The following is an 18,369-nucleotide window of genomic DNA, read 5'->3' as shown; positions in this document are numbered from 1 at the left end:
TCTTGCTGGCATAAATGGCAGCCGCTTGTCACAGTTTGTGGCCAGGTTTTTGGAATGACAGATGGGCCAGAAAGATACCATACATTTTAGCACTAGCCGATGGAACTACACTATAGTAAATGGGTTATTTACTATATCCAAGCCTGGGTACAAATTGCACAAAAATGGACACAATCCACCATGTTTTTTGCAAACTTCCTGATCTGCACCTGGCCTAGAAGAATTTCAGCAATTCTCTGCACCCCATCAAATCATTTAAATTTTCAAGAATGATTTCCTTTTTTCTGTAATAATGAAACAGTACCTTGTATTTGATCCCAACTGAGACATAAGACAGTGATCCCCAACCAGTTGCGGGTGGGCAACATAAGTTAGCCGGCGACTTTAAGGGGGGGCACATGGGACATAACTGTTCAGTGAGTTTGCAATTGATCCATAGCATTCAGCTCAGATTCAAAAGCAAAAAGTGCCCCCCCCCTCAAGTCACTGATTGGGTACTGCCTGGTAACCAATCAGTGGAAATCAAGAGAGCTGCAAAGCATGAAGTAGCGTTTCGGTGGCTGTTATGTTAGACATCCAGTCACTCAAGCCTTTATACACAGGGGCGCTCTGCCAATGAGGCGAGTTGAGGCACTCGCCTCAGACGGCAGCGCCCCCCTGGTTGCCAGGGGCGGCAAAAATGCCGCTCCTTGTAATTAAGGGCCAAAATTCCGGTTTTCAACCCAGAAATTCGGCTCTTCTAGTGTAGCACTAGCGTCGTGGACCCTCGACCGCCGTCCGGCACTGAAGGTGAGTGCCGTGTGGGCAAAAACAAAGGCTGCCTCGGCCGGCAAATTAGGCAGGATCGCCCCTGTTTATACATTAAATTTTTAGTGAACTTACTGTATTGAAAACATATCCAACCCCTTGGATGTTGCTCCCAGTAGCCTCAAAGCAGCTGCTTATTTTTGAATTCCTACCTTGGAGGCAAGTTTTGGTTGCATAAAAACAGGGCTACTGCTAATAGTTTGCAAATCGTTCGCAAAGTGAACAATTTGGCCTTTGCAATTATCCCTCACACGATGTAGGATAGCAATTGTGAATTTCATATTTTGTTATAGTGTGCAGTGTATGTAATAAAACTTATATGAAAAAAACGTTATGTTTGCTCCAAAAGTGTACGCCACCTTCAAGCAGGTGTTAAATGTTAACAGTGCGCACAATAAAAGCCTAAACAAGAATATTAAATTGGGACATGCACATTTTTATTCTCAAATTTGTTCTCTTTGCAAATTTTATTACATTTCCCCTTAAGGTATGGAGATTCAAATTCCAAAAAGACCCCTTATCTGGAAAACCCCAGGTCCCAAGTATTCTGGATAAAAGATCCCATACCTGTGTACTATACCAGGGCAAATTTTCTTCATTTTTAACCATTGGTCAGCTATTTATTTATACTACTCCTCCTTCAACCCACTCCCTGCTTGTTTGGGTCACTAGACATAAGAGATGTGGCTGCAGCAAGAGGATAACAGATTTGCACTTAAGAATAACAAACACAAAACGCTCATTGGTTTATTTATAACATATTGCATCTTGGCTGACTTTGCCCCTGTTAATACACAACACTGCACATTTGTCAAAACACTAAGGAGGTTATTTAGTCCGAATTTATCTTAATAAAACTACAACCGCAGATCAAATCCGCTCAGGTTTTTAACGCTTATTTATTATTACATTTTCCCTGAAAATTAGCTTTGCAGGAAAAAAATCTGATTTTCACAATTTTTTCTGAAATTTTAATCCAATTTCCATGATTTTCCAAATTTTTCCGTAATTCTCACCAGAAAACTCCGAAAAAATTCTGGGTGTTGCACGAAACCCAGCGCATATCAAAAAATCATTGGGACTTCTCCAATTGACTTATATGCAACCTCAACAATGCAACCTCAACAGGTCTGAGATGCCAGATTTTCAGATTCTGACTTTTCCATCCTCTGGGTTTAACAAATTCCAAAAAATCTGAGATTTTTTAAAAGTCCGATTTTATAAAAAAAAACAAAAAAAACACAGATCTTTCGTGATATTTGCATTCGGAGTTTAGTAAATAACCCCCTAAGTAACAAAATAACATTAATCAAAAGAATTATGATAGAACATGGTGGATATAGTTAAACTTCTACCCAAATACACTCACGTTTGGATGGGACAGTCCAGAATTGCAACCAAAAACCAACACGGTACTGTTAATCTGGACAGAGATTCATAACAGACCCTGGTATTTTAAGTAAATAGATGCCCTAACAGCCCCCACAGGTTCAATAAAGTGCTAGAGTATATTGTGACACTCCCTGAAACCAACAGCCCACATCAGACTTGATTCAATAGAAAATCAGTTTGTAGCAAATAGTTTCCCTTTAAGCTGCTTAAATCTTTAATAGAACTAAATTGCAAAAATATGCTCAGTCTCTTGCGCAGGACGAACCATTATCTTCCCTCTGCCAACTCATAATCACCATTACAAAAGATACTCGGATCATCTGAATAACACTTATAACAACTTTGCATAATTAAACAAAACATTTTTTTCTGTGCTTCTGAAATATAAAAGGGCTTATTAAAAATACGTCAGGGCTTGCGCATCAAAGGGCTTTTTTTCTGATAAATTGGGGATTGTTTTAAAGGGCCGCTGCATGTGCTTAGGGCAGGGGAAATGCCTAGGCTAGAATAATGTAATGGTATTTATGTTATGCTATGGAAATACTGAGACTTATCAAAAGCCCCACTGATCTCTTTAGCTAACATCATCATTTTCTTATAATCTGGCCTATGAACATGCTATATGGAAACAGTTGGATAGACCTGGCCTAGAGCATTCTATAACGGATCATTGGCTGGCCATATTCCCAATGCTATCTTGTCATGCCCTCAGTGTGGAATACAAGGGCCCCACTTTAGCTTCTTATTAAGGGTATTATGGAAGAACAGGTGAGCTGTGGGAGTTTAAGGGAATCTGTCAGGGGGGAAAACATTTTTTTCCTTTTTAAATTCATGAGTTAATAGTGCTGCTCCAGCAGAATTTTGCACTGAAATCTGTTTTTCAAAAGAACACACAGATGTTGTTGGTTCAGCAATAAATGGTAGAGTGCAGTTTAAATAGTGTAATTTAGAAATAAAAACTACACCATAACAATCATGACAGAATCCCTTTAGGGTTTGGCCACACGAGCAGATTCTGGAAGCTTAGTCTCCCCAGCGGCAAATCTCCTTTTCTTCGGGGCGACAATCTCCCGAACTGCCTTCCCCCTGCCCTCCGCCGGCTAAAATGAAAATCACCTGCGGCAATGCACACGCGGCGCTTCATTTTCCTTCGGGCAACTTCGGAAAATGAAGCGCCACATGTGCATTGCTGAATGTGATTATAATTTTAGCCGGCAGGGGGAAGGCAGTTCGGAGAGATTGTCGCCCCGAAGAAGAGGAGATTTGCCGCTGGTGTGGCCAGACCCTCAAGTAAGGCTGTGGTCAGCCAAACTAAAACAATGGCAAGGCTTCAACTGAGGCTGACTTGTTTTTCCCAGTACAAGAAGGCATTACTGGTTATAACATTCCTAGGAAAACCAAGTCTTTCTCCCGCAGCTATCCCCAGTCTCCACCCCCAAGCTACCATGTCTGGTCACAAACCCTAAGCCCTTTCCCTTTCTTGTAAGTAACATATGAAGCAAAGTGACTTTTTTTTTAACTATGCCAGGGTTACTATGGCAAACAAAAGAAATGGACACAAAATCTCTATCTTCAGTTACAAACAGGAAAGCAAATTGATATTTTCTTATGCTTTTTAAAGCTCTCATTTGCCAGCTCCTCTGTAGCTCAGAAGCAATTGCTTTCAAATATCAATCTCAGCCTGGTTTTTTTGTTGATTTTGCAGGATTTTTAGGACCATTTGGAGTTTGGTCATACTACCATTTCCCTGCTCTCCAGCAACAAATAGGTTACATTTCCTTTTTTTGTTCCCAAGTGCAGAATATACAAAGGAAAGATATTTTGTGCAGACTAAAAGAGGATGCCTCTCTGTTCTGTTAACAATCCCAGCCAAAATTCAGTTTGATGTGTTCTCCTGACTCTTTATTCTACAAGGCAGCAGGTAAAGAAAGAGACATTGAGTTGAGTCAGTGCAGCAAAGCAGAGTTAAGTATCCAGGGGGCCCACGGCAGCAAATGATAATGCCATGTCTATATGTCCTTCCTTTAACACAAGAACAGGCCAGTCAAATGTGCAACCTGGATCTGCCATGGAATGCCTTCATTATTAAAACTTATCTCCAGTAATACATTCCAAGGAGGGTCCTTTTTTATACAGGTATGAGACCTGTAATCCAGAATGATGTAATTTGGATCTTCAAACCTTAAGTCTACTAGAAAAATCATGTAAACATTAAATAAACCCAATAGGCTGGTTTTGCTTCCAATAAGGATAAATTATATCTTAGATGGATCAAGTACAAGGTACTGTTTTATTATTACAGTGAAAAAGAAAATACGTTTTAGAAAGTGGATTATTTGGATAAAATGAAGTCTACATCAGATGGCCTTTCTGTATAATGGGTTTCCGGATAATGGATCCTATACCTGTATCAGGAAAGAACTGTGCCCTAGAATAAAATATGTGCATACTATTCACCATTGGTAGATAAAGGAAATACTTTGTATACTAATCACCCCCGCAGCTCTCAAAGGAGACTCAGCTACAACTACTGGACAGCTGAATATTTTACAAGCATTCAAGCAGGAAAATGCCAAAATTATTGCAATTGTGCAGCCTCAGCCTTGCAGTTAGTATTTGCAGGTATTATTGGGACTATTTCATATTTGAAATATAAAAACTTCCTTCTGAACAACATTTTGGTCTCATTTGTCATTCGCTTGTGCAGATAGATAGATGGATAGATGGATGATAGATAGATAGATAGATGATAGATAGACAGACAGACATATTTATAGATAGATAGACAGACAGACATATTTATGGATAGATAGATAGATAGATGATAGATAGATAGATAGATAGATAGATAGATAGATAGATAGATAGATAGATGATAGATAGATAGATAGATAGATAGATAGATAGATAGATGATAGACAGACAGACATATTTATAGATAGATAGATAGATAGATAGATAAATGATAGATAAATAGATGATAGATAGATAATAGATAGATGATAGATAGATAGATAGATAGATAGATAGATGTTAGATAGAAAGATAGATAGATAGATAGATAGATAGATAGATAGATAGATAGATAGATGTTAGATGATAGACAGACAGACATATTGATAGATAGATAGATAGATAGATAGATAGATAGATAGATAGATAGATAGATAGATGATAGATAGATGGATGATAGATAGACAGACATATTTATAGATAGATAGATAGATAGATAGATAGATAGATAGATAGATAGATAGATAGTTAGATAGATAGATAGATAGTAGACAGACATACATATTTATAGAGAGAGAGAGAGAGAGAGACAGACAGACAGACAGACAGATAGACAAGAGAGAGAGGGTGGATGTAAGATATAATATGAGCCCATATATCTTCTTTATGGAACATGGATTTAAGATGTGAAATAGTTTAGTTTCAGAAGTCATTCCGGTTTATTTGGGGCTGGACAATCACCGGGCAAGTCATTTTAACAGCCGAACAGCAAAGAGTATAATTATATTGTCAAATGGGGCTGTAGCGCTAAATAACATTGTAAGTAATTCTGGGCTGCTCTGTCTAGACTTTGTCACGCTTCATAATAAAGGCGGCATTAACTGATGGCCCAGGACATGCAGAGAAAAGGCCAGTGAAAAGGACAAGGAATATGTAATGAACACCTTCTGGCGGACAGGCCTGCAGGCAGGAGATAACAGCACTTATGCTGCCAGCCTATTGTGCCCATGGTCTTCTGTAATGGCAGCCATGAGCGGTGTGCTGGAGTGACAATCAGTACCGGTACTCAAGGAGAGACACCCGATTCTCACCATCTCACTTCAGATTCACTACCTATTCTCAGATACACAGGTAGGTCTCTATTAACCCTTACGCTTCAGGTTCATTTACCAGTGCAAGATGATCAGTAATAATGGTAATATTATTCTAAGAATCTTGCTGATCTAAATTATTATTCAGGCATGGGATCTATTGATTGTATAAATGGCAATATCATCACTGGATAATGGGTTCCCGGATAACAGATACAGTTATGCTCTGCAAAAATGTGCCCTTATGTACTCTTCACATAACATACAGGTATGGTAATTAATTATCCGGAAACCCGTTATCCAGAAAGCTCCAAATTATGGGAAGGCCATCTCCCATAGACTCCATTTTAATCAAATAATTAAAAAAAAAGATATAATAAAACAGTACCTTGTACTTGTATAAATAAGATATTATTCATCCTTATTGAAGGCAAAACAATCCTACTGGGTTTATTTAATGTTTAAATTATTATTTAGCAGGCTCAAGGTAAGGAGATCCAAATTATGAAAGGAGCCCTTATCCAGAAAAACCCAGGTCCCAAGCATTCTGGATAACAGGTCCTGTACCTGTTTTCAGGGGTGATCCTGGCTCCTCCGCCGCCTGAGGCAGCAGCAATTGCTGCTGCCCCCCCTCCCCCGGAAATTTGCTCTTAAAGTACCAGGAGCAGCATTTTTGCTGCCCCTGGTACCTAGTGGGGCGCTGCCGCCTGAGGCGACAGCCTCAACTCGCCTCATTGGCGAAGCACCCCTGCCTGTTTTACACTTTATATCATTGAAACATTTGAACGTACGTCTGTGGAAGTCAGTTGATGCTTCAATCAGACCCAAATATGGACCTTAAGGACCATTACCACAAGGTACTGTAGATACATGTGAACAGAGCTTCAGAATTCAATACTGGCTGTTTTAGAATGGCTATTTATACCTGAACTATGACTTTTTGCTGTCAGTTTAGCATAAGAGATGAAGATGAACACGTCTCCCAGGTATTAGAGGAAATATATGGCCCGTGTAAATGGCTTGCACTAATGGCTTAGCAATGCAAGCCTGGATTCATATTGATCCTACAAAGTTACTCCACTGGGAGCCTTCAAAGCTGGAGCAATAGATTCATTACAAGCCCTAGCAGATCCCGTAACACAGTCAGGTAGAAGAATCCCAATGTAACACGGAAAGGTCTTGCTGTATAGTTCACAAATACAGGAGAAAAGTTTCCACGAACCTTGTAGGCACTGTATACTCAAACCAGCTTTTAAAGGAGAAGGAAAGTCCTTTTTACTTGGGGGTGCCAAAAGTTAGGCACTCTCAAGTGATCACATTTACTTACCTGACACCCCGGGCTGATGCTCCTATCAACAGAAAACTGCACTGGCCCAGGGTTATTCCAGTGAGCACCACGGAGCAATCTTTTACTTTCTTGAAATTTCCCAGGGCAGACGCGTGTGCAGTAGAATGAAATAGGTGGCTTTTTTGTTAAAGTTCAGCTCTTTGCTCTACTGCGCATGTGCAGCCGTGAGAAGAAAGAAGAAGCCAAAAGACTTGCTCTGTGGTGCTCGCTGGAAGAATCCCGGGCTGGTGCAGTTTTCTCCTGATAGGATCACTTGGGGGTGCCTAACTTTTGGCATCCCCAAGTATAACAGGACTTTCCTTCTCCTTTAAACTGCATCACAACACTCAGTCTACAGACTTAGCATTATTAATGGGTACACGGGTGAACTACTTATTCTATTTCATTAATATAGCCCTGTTATAACTGCTATTCTGCGTTATTAGAATAAAGGGAATAAGGTATTAAAAGAAGAAACAAAATGTTTAGCATGATGAATGTCTTCATCATGCTAAACACTTATTTTAAGGTGGATATCATTCACATCCCACCAGTGAGGAGGAGCTACATACTGGCAGCACCATCATTAAAAGGGAATAGCTCAACGCCGGCTATAATAATAATGGGACAGCTGGGAGATGTGTTTCTGGGAGTTATGTGCACAGCAGTCTCTTTGAAATTCTCAATTAGTTAACCAAAAAAGCAGCAGGGCTTTATAGAAAGAGTAAGTGTGGCACTAAATGAGTGTAAATGTGTGCAAAACTCACTACCCTTTGGAACTTGTACAGCTCTGCTCTAACATATGTAGTGCGTTGTCCTCTATTAGAAGCTCTGCTGTAGCGTGTTTAGTGCATTGTCCACGACAGGTATAGGACCTGTTATCCAGAATGCTCCTCCGCACCTCGGGTTTCTGGATAAGGGGTCTTTCCATAATTTGGATCTCCCTATCTTAAGTCTACTAAAATGACAGTTTTACATGTGCCGGACCGCAAAGAAAAAGGCATCATATCCAGGAAAACGTATTATGTGGTAGTGATGCGACGGTCGAAAAAATTTCAAACCCCACCCAACCCTAACCTGCTGCTCCTCCACCCAATCCTAACCTGCTTCTCCTCCACCCAATCCTAACCTGCTTCTCCTCCACCCAATCCTAACCTGCTTCTCCTCCACCCAATCCTAACCTGCTTCTCCTCAACCCAACCCTAAAGCACTGATCATCCACCCACTCCCGACCCTAACCTGCTGTTCCTCCACCCGCAACAGACCCTAACCCAGCACTCCTCTGACTTTATAAACCCGCTCCCACTCTATGACACTATGATGTCATGGAATAGGGCGTGACCACGCAAGTGTGAGTCTATAAAAGGAGTGCACTGGAGGTGGAAGCAAGCAAAAGAAGGCATACCTCCTAACATTTGAAAAATAGAAAGAGGAATCATTTTGAAAGAGGAATACAGTTTTGCTAATAAAGGTGAATTGCCCTTTTAACGGCAAGTCACAGTTTCCCCAAGATACCTGCTTATCTAAAATAGTTACAATTGCATCTTTACTTATCTTAAATTGTTACAAATGTCTTTAAGTGCAGCTGCCGAGTATTCTGGGCTCTCCGCCCAAAAGCCATTTTAAGTTAGTAACATGATAACTTTTTCTGGCTGTTCAGTGCAGGAGATCAAAGAGAAACTCAGGACATTTCAGTAACAAACGGGACAGCTGTGAGGTATGAGAAAGTCGCTGTTGGGGAAAGTGGAAGGAAGAGTTCAACCCGCCCAATAGTGTGCAGAAGTCAGCCCAAACCCGCCTGACCCACTACAATACGGGTATGTAAAACTGGAGTTCCAATGTACTTGCAGCACTTATATTAAAACTGTACTTGAAGCTATTGAAATAAAAGCAGCCTGCTGCTGTGTGTGTGTAATAAAGACATCACAGTCAGTGCATCCACTGTCAATGCAGATTCCAGGCTGATTCATGCATGATATAATCACCATTAAATATAAAAACCTTTTATGCAGCGCACACTCTTTTATTGAATGAACACCATGCCTTTGGATCTCATAGTGGGGCCATTTTGCTGGCGCTTCTTTTTAACATGGAAGCAGCATTCAGCATTTTTAAGCTTTTGCTCCCGATTTTGTGTACGCTCCATAGGAGACTTGCAGGCAACTGCTGCTGTGTGACTCACTGATTGTAATGCCTCCTACGCTCCCCTGCCTACCCTGATCTATATTTAGAAATTCAGGCCAAGAATGTTATAGGATTTAACCATTCCACTCGAAAAATCAGATTCACCCAGGTCTCCTCTGCTGTAGCAACAGATGCTGAAATAACCGCACAGCCCCTGAGATACATTATCAACGGCTGAGAGCAGCAGGACCCCGAAAAAGGAGAAATTGAGATTTTTACACCTGTAAATATTTCTAGTTTTTAAAATTCATCATCAGTGGACAAGAAAAAAAATCAATCAAGACATATAATTGATATATCTAATATATTATGCAATCATAATCAGGCTAATGATCCAATCAATCCACATATGTCCCCACTATAATTATGCTCCTCTGTGCTAAGAGCTGAACTGGGAAGTGTTACTAAGTATGAAACACGGAAGAGGGATTCCCAGCAGTTTGGTAAAACTATTGCTAGGAATAATTTCCTGACAATCGGGAATTCCACTTAAAAAATAATGAAATAAAATAGTATTATCACAGATGAAAGAAAATATAATTCTAAGCAACATTTCAATTTACATTTATTAAAGATGTGCATTGTTTTAAAGTTAAAATGTAATTGCTATAGATAGTAGTATCTGTCTGGCCATTACTATTCACTGCAGGGATTATTCTAAAACAATGTAGAAATGTAAAGTCAGCTCCCCAGCTACATTATTATTAATAATAATAATGGCAATTTAGATATATGGTCATACAGGTACATACAAAAATACAACTGAAACAGGAGATACAGACCGCCCTGCTCTGTACTGCTTACAGTCTAAAAGGAGAAGGGGTATAAGGAACGTGGTGTGAGGATACATTGATTCAATAGTCAAAACCAGGAGTGAAGAGAACAGCAAGGACAGACGATAGCTCTTTTAAGTAGCAATTGTATTTACAAATAATGTTAAAACTAGCATATTTCGAAAAACTGCTTATAATTATATTTTCTTTTTATTATCCGATTTATTTTATAAAATCAATTAAAAATGAAAGCCACACCTTTAGTCTCCCATATGCCAGCACCCTTTCCCGTAAACTGCACCCAGACTTCATGGCTGAGCCAGGAAAGACTGGAGAGTATATTCAATAGTTCCCCAAACGATCCTCCAAATGACTTAGGGCTAGTCCACATGGGGAGATAGCGACGCGTTTGCGGTCGCGGCGACAAAGCGCCGCGACAGTCGCCGCGACCGGCGCAGGCGACAGTTTTGTATGGGCGCCTATGTAAAAACGCCTGTGCTAACCACACGAGGCGATGCGCTTTTCAACAGTCGCCTGAAAAAGCCTGGCGAGGCATTTTCAGGCGACTGTTGAAAAGCGCATCGCCTCGTGTGGTTAGCACAGGCGTTTTTACATAGGCGCCCATACAAAACTGTCGCCTGCGCCGGTCGCGGCGACTGTCGCGGCGCTTTGTTGCCGCGACCGCAAACGCGTCGCTATCTCCCCGTGTGGACTAGCCCTTATAGTCAGGCTTATCAGCAGATTAGTAGAGTAGCCATCTCCACAGCAGTATCATACAAGAAGAAGAAAACTGGACAGCCTTCCAGTGTGAATAAATGTAGTTTTTATTGAAGCACTACATGTTTTGGACCTCAAGGATCCTTCCTCTGATGCAAGTTGCACCAGATGAAGGATCCTTAAGGTCCGAAACATGTAGTGCTTCAATAAAAACTACATTTATTCACACTAGAAGACTGGAGAGTATGCAGACTGATTTGAGAAAAGCAAAAAAAATCAAAACACAGGGCTGGCTTCATGGTGGGTAGACGGGGGGCAGATTTAGTGTGAGCTCCAGCAGTCCTAACCACAGAATGGCCCCGTCCATAAAAATATTATGAAATAAGGTTCACAACTAAACTATCTGTATCCCACTAACAGTTAACTAGAGACTTTGGACCAGATTTAATTAAAAGAGAAAAATGTAACTCGTGGTTATCACATGAAAACTCCATTAAAGACAATGGGGGATATTTGGAATTGAATTAGGAGGTACGTTTCTCATTAAATCGGATCTGGCCCTTAATGTAAAGAGTTTGAATTCAGTTTGGCTTAATCTAGCAATAGTAGAGGAGCTGAATCGTGAATCTGGTGCAAGCTAAATGTGCGGCATTGATGTAGAAACACTTACACCATGACAATCACTAGATTGCAAGCTCCTCTGGGAATCGAGCAGTGCTGCAATTTTGGAAAATTTTATTCTGCGAGATGACAAGAAGTCTGTTTTCCATGCTGTCAACTTCCTGTCCTCTCATTGACTGGTGTCACTGGGAATCACAGATCTAACCACAAGAGCTTCACTGGTATGGAGGGGAATAAATACAAAGTGGCATGTTCACAGCTACAAAACGGCAACGAGTGAGGTGCTGTCAGAGCAACTAAGTGTCTGTACAAAGGAGCAGGTAAAGCGTGTGACATAGACATTGAATTCTTCCACCATTCCTTACACATCCGCACGTGTAGGTACATTGTGCATTTTAATCAGAAATGCAGTTTGTTAGGTACCCTTTATATCCGGTGCATTAGAATTAGAATTACAGTAAGTAACTTGTTTGAGTCACCCAACATAATCAAATATAAGAGCAGTAGACCAGCCTAAAGAAAAAGCCTATAATCAAGCATGGAGGCACCAGGGTTTGATAAAGCTAGGCCCATGATAGTTCAGGAAACATAAAGAAGAAGCCTGTTGCAGAATAATGAAGAACACAAACCAGCCAGGCTTAAAGTAACATACCATAAAACAGTTTACAAATCCTCTCTTAATGGGGCAGAAATATAATACAAGCAATGGCCCCCATTCTGCTCAAGGGCTCCACAGACCTCTTTGCAAGACATCACCATATTAAAGGGGTGGTTCACCTTTAAGTAAGTTATAGAATAGCCATTTTTTGGCTATTTTTGAATTATTGGCATTCTTCTTCTGACTCTTTCCAGCTTTTAAATCGGGGACAATGACCCCATCTAAAAACAAATGCTCTGTAAGACTACAAATGTAATGTACTTTTTATTACATATCTTTCTATTCAGGCCTCATTCAAATTCCAGTCAGTGTATGGTTGCTAGTGTAATTTGGACCCTAGCAACCATATGGCTAAAATTTTTGGAGAGCTAAAAAAAAAAATCTAAATAACTCAAAAACCATAAATAAAAAAATGAAAATCAATTGCAAATTGACTCGGAATAAAGGTGAACAATTCCTTTAATATAATTATGCCCTTGAACATGGGACGTGAGAAATAATCAAAAGCATGGATATTAAAAAGTGCTTAAAAAGAGAACTAAACCTCAACTAACAAATCTATACCTCTATACCAACCCAGGGCCACAACATATCTTTAAAAGTGAAATTCTATGCTCAGGGCCCAATAGGGGCCACATCTCTAGTGAAATTGTCTTTTTCTGCACTAAAAGAGATGAATTTCCAGATAAGGAACCCAGATGTAGCTCTTAAGCATATTGACTGCACATAAGGGTTAATGCTGATGTCACTTATCACAGTGAGATATATTCTATGCTGGGGGGGGGTTCTGATGAGAGTTTTACAATACTCAACTGAGACATAAAAGGCCCTTCATATAATTGCTATTGTGGCATGAGTTCTAACTTTGTATGTACATGATCTACAGTAAGTCCATTGGAGAGTCCCACTATACTATATTCCAGGAGACACAAATAAATGTTTCTCTAATTAGCCGCCATTAAGACTTTACAATGAATGCCCCAATGTAGGTAATTAACAAGGTCCAGGAGAACTTGACTAATGAAAGTTGAAAGATCTCTTGTTAAAGTGGACCTGTCACCTACACATAAAAGCTGTATAACAAAAGTCGTTTGCAAATTAAACATGGAACACAAAAAGTTTTTTTTCATTAAAGCCTCCATACATGTTATAAAGGTGTTTAAATATCTAAGCTGTCAATCAAATATTACCTGCCCGCCTCTATGCCTGAGGCATAGAGGTGGGGCAGTCAATTACTTTCACTTTCTATTCAGCACTTCCTAGATTCCACTGCACGCAGCATTACTTAAATTCCCCCTCCCTCCTCACACTGTATAGTTGTGTAGGGCAATGTGTATGGGCATTTGATTCCCTTATTCGGGACGCAGATTTTGGAGTGATCTACAACTTGTCTTAATAACAGTGTCCACAAAATGGCTCCTGCCTGCTTGCTGTGGTTGTGTAACTCTAAGACTGAAGGAAACAAAATTGAAATAATAAATATAGTGTAAGTAAGTTTTATTTTGCTCAACTAACATGATAAAAAATAACTTTTTTAAGGGTGACAGGTCCCCTTTAATTGTGAGGGTCCTTTCTCTATATATCAGGGGGATTCGAGTTCTCTCTCTCGACTCTCTGCATGATTTCTGTAGCTAATTTCTCCACTGTATTAAGAATACGTCTTCCAGTAGTTCGTTGAATAATTCAGACGGGTATGTTGTGTAGGTGTGCTGCAGTTATGTGCCAGTCACAACCCTCTGAGCGTTGATAAAACAACAACAATGGCGTTTTTATTTCAAGAAGAGCAGGTGATCTCAGGCGCTTCTTGCCAGCTGGAGTAACAGTGCAGTTGCAGGCTCTTTGTTTATTAGATGTGGAAAAGACCCATTGTCCCTTATCACTGGAAAGTAATATTGGACAGAAGAGGGGGTTGCATGTGGGGTTCAGATTACAGTGTCTTATTGTTGTCTAGGTACCGCATCCTCTCAAATTCCGCCGAAGGGAATGGTCACAACTATTGTCCTACAAGTGGGCATCCACAGACCGTATCCATTTAAGCTTGTAAATAATAAAATCTGTTGGGTCAGCAAGGTGATACTTTTTCAACTGGCAACTCAAAGAGATTTTGCTTCCGTGGCAAAATATGAATTACTAATTTATATATTGTGCCTGTAAGGAAAGATGTTGGATTAGGCTGGATTTTGTATTTGACGACCTCATTCCCTAAAACTTCCTGACCATGTGACAGGTCCACCATGCATGGAAAATGCTGCCTCTTCCACCGCAATCTCCTAAGGTGGTCAGGGACCCCCATAGACGTGTACAAGTTTAGCAGGCAATTATATCCCTTTCTACTTAAAAAAAAATCATATTTATGTTTCTCTATGAAAGCCATCTTTTTGCATTTTATATATAGGACCTGCAAAGCATCCTTTCCAATTTAAAATGGTCATTTTAAACATGGTGCCATTGTACAGGGCTCTGTTATACCCATGGCTCCCTTAAGCATGGATTTTCTCTCTTTGTTTCTCTGCAGACTTTCATGAAAATCAAGAACCCTGTCAATGATTCACTTTTTTGGCTCTGCCGCAAGTCATTAGTCTTTAATAATGAATTCTCCCAATAAAGCCATTACCACTGCAAGTACCAATGCACTGAAGAAGAATCAAGATATAATATGACATAATTACAAACAGGGGAAGATTCCAAATAGAGGTACATTAGCGGATTTAACAGTTACAATCCTGAACTTGCTGTATTTACTGTGTATATCTTAGGGTTTGTTAGCATAACACATTTGTGTTTTCTCCTGCTTAACAGGTCTGGTCATTCATCACCTCTTCTCTATCCACCATGACCCTAAACAGAGTTGATTTTTATAAATTATGTAACAACCTGTCAATTTTCACTAACCGTTTCCTCCCGTTTGCTCAAAATGAACACGCTTAAAGACTGGGCTAACCTTACTGTAAGCAACATTTGGTAGGAAGACGCAAACCAACTTGATTATAAGTAAAAGGGTGGAGAGCCTAATAAAAAGGACTTTTGTGGTGATCATTTACATTCTCAGTTGCTTTTTAAAGGGGCAGCAGTAAACTGCCTTTTAATTCAACCTAACTAAACAGCATCTGGAATGGACATCTAATCAGTGGTTTAGCGGGAAAGACTGCAAATGTCCATTGGGCAAGGACAGCAATGGGACCACGGAGGTGGTCTGCAAGGGCCCCCCCCCCCCATGGTTGCTCCTGGAGGGCTTGGCCTGGACCTCCATCCATTTATATATATATTATATTTTGTCTAAGACTAGCATTGCAGGCTTCATACTTTCTCAGTCCTTTATTAATGAAGAAATCCAAGCCCTAGATGCACTTTCAATGGGTTTGATTGGCTGCTTTGTGGAAGTGATGCTTGAATCAAAGCAGACTTTGCATTCCCATTCTTTGGTTGTGTGCCTCCAGCAATGTAACCTTTACATTTGCCATATAATTGCAGGTACAAACTGTGCTACAGGACTGGGGCTGCCGTTACAATAACTCCCACATGTCCCGCTGTGGCCACACTGCTGCAGAACACTTCCTACCCAGCCGATGTCCCCAGGAGCCTTTGCTGCTGCTTTTTCATTTTGCCGGAGTTCATTGTTATTTATTGTTGCAGCACCAATAGAGGCTTGTCAGTGATTCAGCTCCTCCTGTGCTTATACCTGCTCTAACACAAGCCGGCGTGGAACATGCAGTCTGGATTTTCCTGAGAAAGTGTGGGGAATGGCTTCCTCAGCAGGTTTATCGGAAGCTGGCATGCATCATTAAACCGCATTCATGAGCTAGCATTTATTAAAGAACTTTAGGAAATGCTGCAGCTCATTTAATGCCCATATAATGCGTAGGTGTGAAAGACATAAAGGTGTCTTGAGATTGACACATCAGATTTGTACTATTTGTCACCACAATTGATCTTCTACTGGTACAAAGGCTTGGTACCAAATCTCCAACTCCTTTGTATTTCAGAATTTGAAGAGGGCGATGGAAGTGCCCTATGAGATAACTGCTCTTGCCCCTACAAATACAGTAGTAGATTTCTAAAGGGGAAGTAGACAATATTGCTCAACTATATTAGTATACAAATCTTGCTAAATTATCTTAGTATACACATACAAAAGAGAGTTAAACCATCTCTGTTCAATCATAGTAGGGATCATTTTAGAATCCCTGGAGTGCAAATGGGAGAGAGCTAAGTGGCGCAAGATCTGTGCCCCTTAATGCTCATTTACTGAACACTTGTGCCCAGGGGACTGAAGTGCCCTCCCTGTATCACCGCAGCAAACACCTGCAGCAATACAGGGAAGGCACCATGCAGTGTGCAAAGCACATAAAATTGCCTTTTTGTACTTAAAACACTGTGCTGTGCATGGTAAATGACCCAAATGTCTTCAGAGTTCTCCAGAGCCAGCAGCCCTTTTGATACAAGAGATTCATCCAACGAGAATCCAAGCCTGCTCTTAGTAGATCTCTGTTTTTGGTTCCCTAAATCAGAACTTGAGGTATATGTTTTTGTAGCACAAAACGCTACCAAACAGCACTACGTTCACCCTTCTAATATTTGGACACTGTACTGTATACTATTGGCAAGCCCAAATTGCACAGTTATTTCCATGGGTTAGATAACAGCAAGATGGCTGAAATAATGCTGAAAGGCTGGGGTCCTACTGGCACAGACCTTCTGCATCTGCAATTATGATAGCACTGCTTACTTACTGGAGAGCTGGGAAGTGTGATCTATGGGAGTAAAAGGTCAGTTTTTCCAATAACTTTCCTAAATGGAGTTTTAATGGGCTAAATAGTAATAATCACCAGTCTCCCAAATGGCTTGTCCAGCCAAGCTGAGATATATATATATATATACTCCGCAGCACATTGCTTTCTATGCAAATGAACAATTATCAGATTAGTGTGGACCGTGCCGGTGTAAATGAAATGATGCTATCATGAGATTAAATGCTAAGCCAGGATTCATCTGCTGTGCATGGCCCTGCTACAGGCCGGCAATCGGCTTCTCGTCTGCAGAGATTTAACTTCAAACAGATGTCACAAATGGATGCATATCTCCGAATGTGTTTCATTAAGAGATATAAATCCAAAAGAAGCCAATGCAATTAAAGTTTATATATGCAACTTCTATATATTCTGTGCATCAGAAAGGGCAACTCCACCCAATACCTCTTTGCCTAATGAAAGGAAATAATTCTAAGATACCTTCCAATATACATTTATAAAACATTTTCAGGGGTTTTACCAGTTATCTGTAAACGTATTTGCTATGGGAAGCAGTATTTGAAGGTTCAGCTAGAGAATCCTGGTTCTGGGTGTAGGATTTGCACCTACTCCCCCATCCCATGCTAAGCGCCTCCGACAGGCCCTGGTGTCAATTCTTGGGGCTGACTCTTAAAAAATGTCACAGAAACTGGTGGGATTCAAAAAGGTGACATTAGCCCAAAAGTGAAGTAAAATGTCTCTTAACTCCTGAAAATTATCTACTACTTAATTCACAGTCACTGTCAATTTCAAATTCTTATCCCCACCCTACAACGTAATATTTTTAACCAAAATGTTGCTGCCAGAATGAAAATGTCGGGGAAAGATTTTTGTCACTGTCACAACAGAGAAGAATGTTTGGCACACTCATGAGTCAGAACTAGCAGTGCAGTACAGCAAGGGAGGGATACTGCTTTTAGTAGCAATTACATTTACAAATAAAGCTCCCCATAGACGCGACGATTCTTCTTGCCGAACAACCGATTTAAGCGAAGTCTGACCAATTCTTTGAAATCATCGTGCGGTTAGTGGGATTCGAACGATCGAACATCTTACAATTTTTCGTCCGACATCTGTCAGGAAATTGATCGGCCGGGTCAAAAAATCTTGGTCGGTCCCAGTGCAATCTATCTATTTTGCAGGGCCAAACAGGCAGCTCCCCTTTGTTTTACTGGCAAATTGGTCTTTTTAGTTGATGGACAATTCGTACAATTGTTCCAAGAAAATCGTGGTCTCACGATGAGGATCGGATCTTTTAAAAATCTCAACATCTATGGCC

General features: G+C 40.4%; 1 protein-coding gene across 6 annotated transcripts in view; it reads right to left on the bottom strand.

The window, feature by feature from the left end:
- LOC108698371 (rho guanine nucleotide exchange factor 9) overlaps positions 1–18,369 on the bottom strand; it is a 237,404-nt gene that overhangs the window by 77,137 nt on the left and 141,898 nt on the right. The window lies entirely within an intron of this gene.

Source organism: Xenopus laevis, chromosome 8L, assembly GCF_017654675.1.
Source record: "Xenopus laevis strain J_2021 chromosome 8L, Xenopus_laevis_v10.1, whole genome shotgun sequence".
In the NCBI taxonomy this organism is placed as follows: domain Eukaryota; kingdom Metazoa; phylum Chordata; class Amphibia; order Anura; family Pipidae; genus Xenopus; species Xenopus laevis.
The sequence above is the reverse complement of the archived record's forward strand: the minus strand, read 5'-3'. Positions and strand labels throughout refer to the sequence as shown.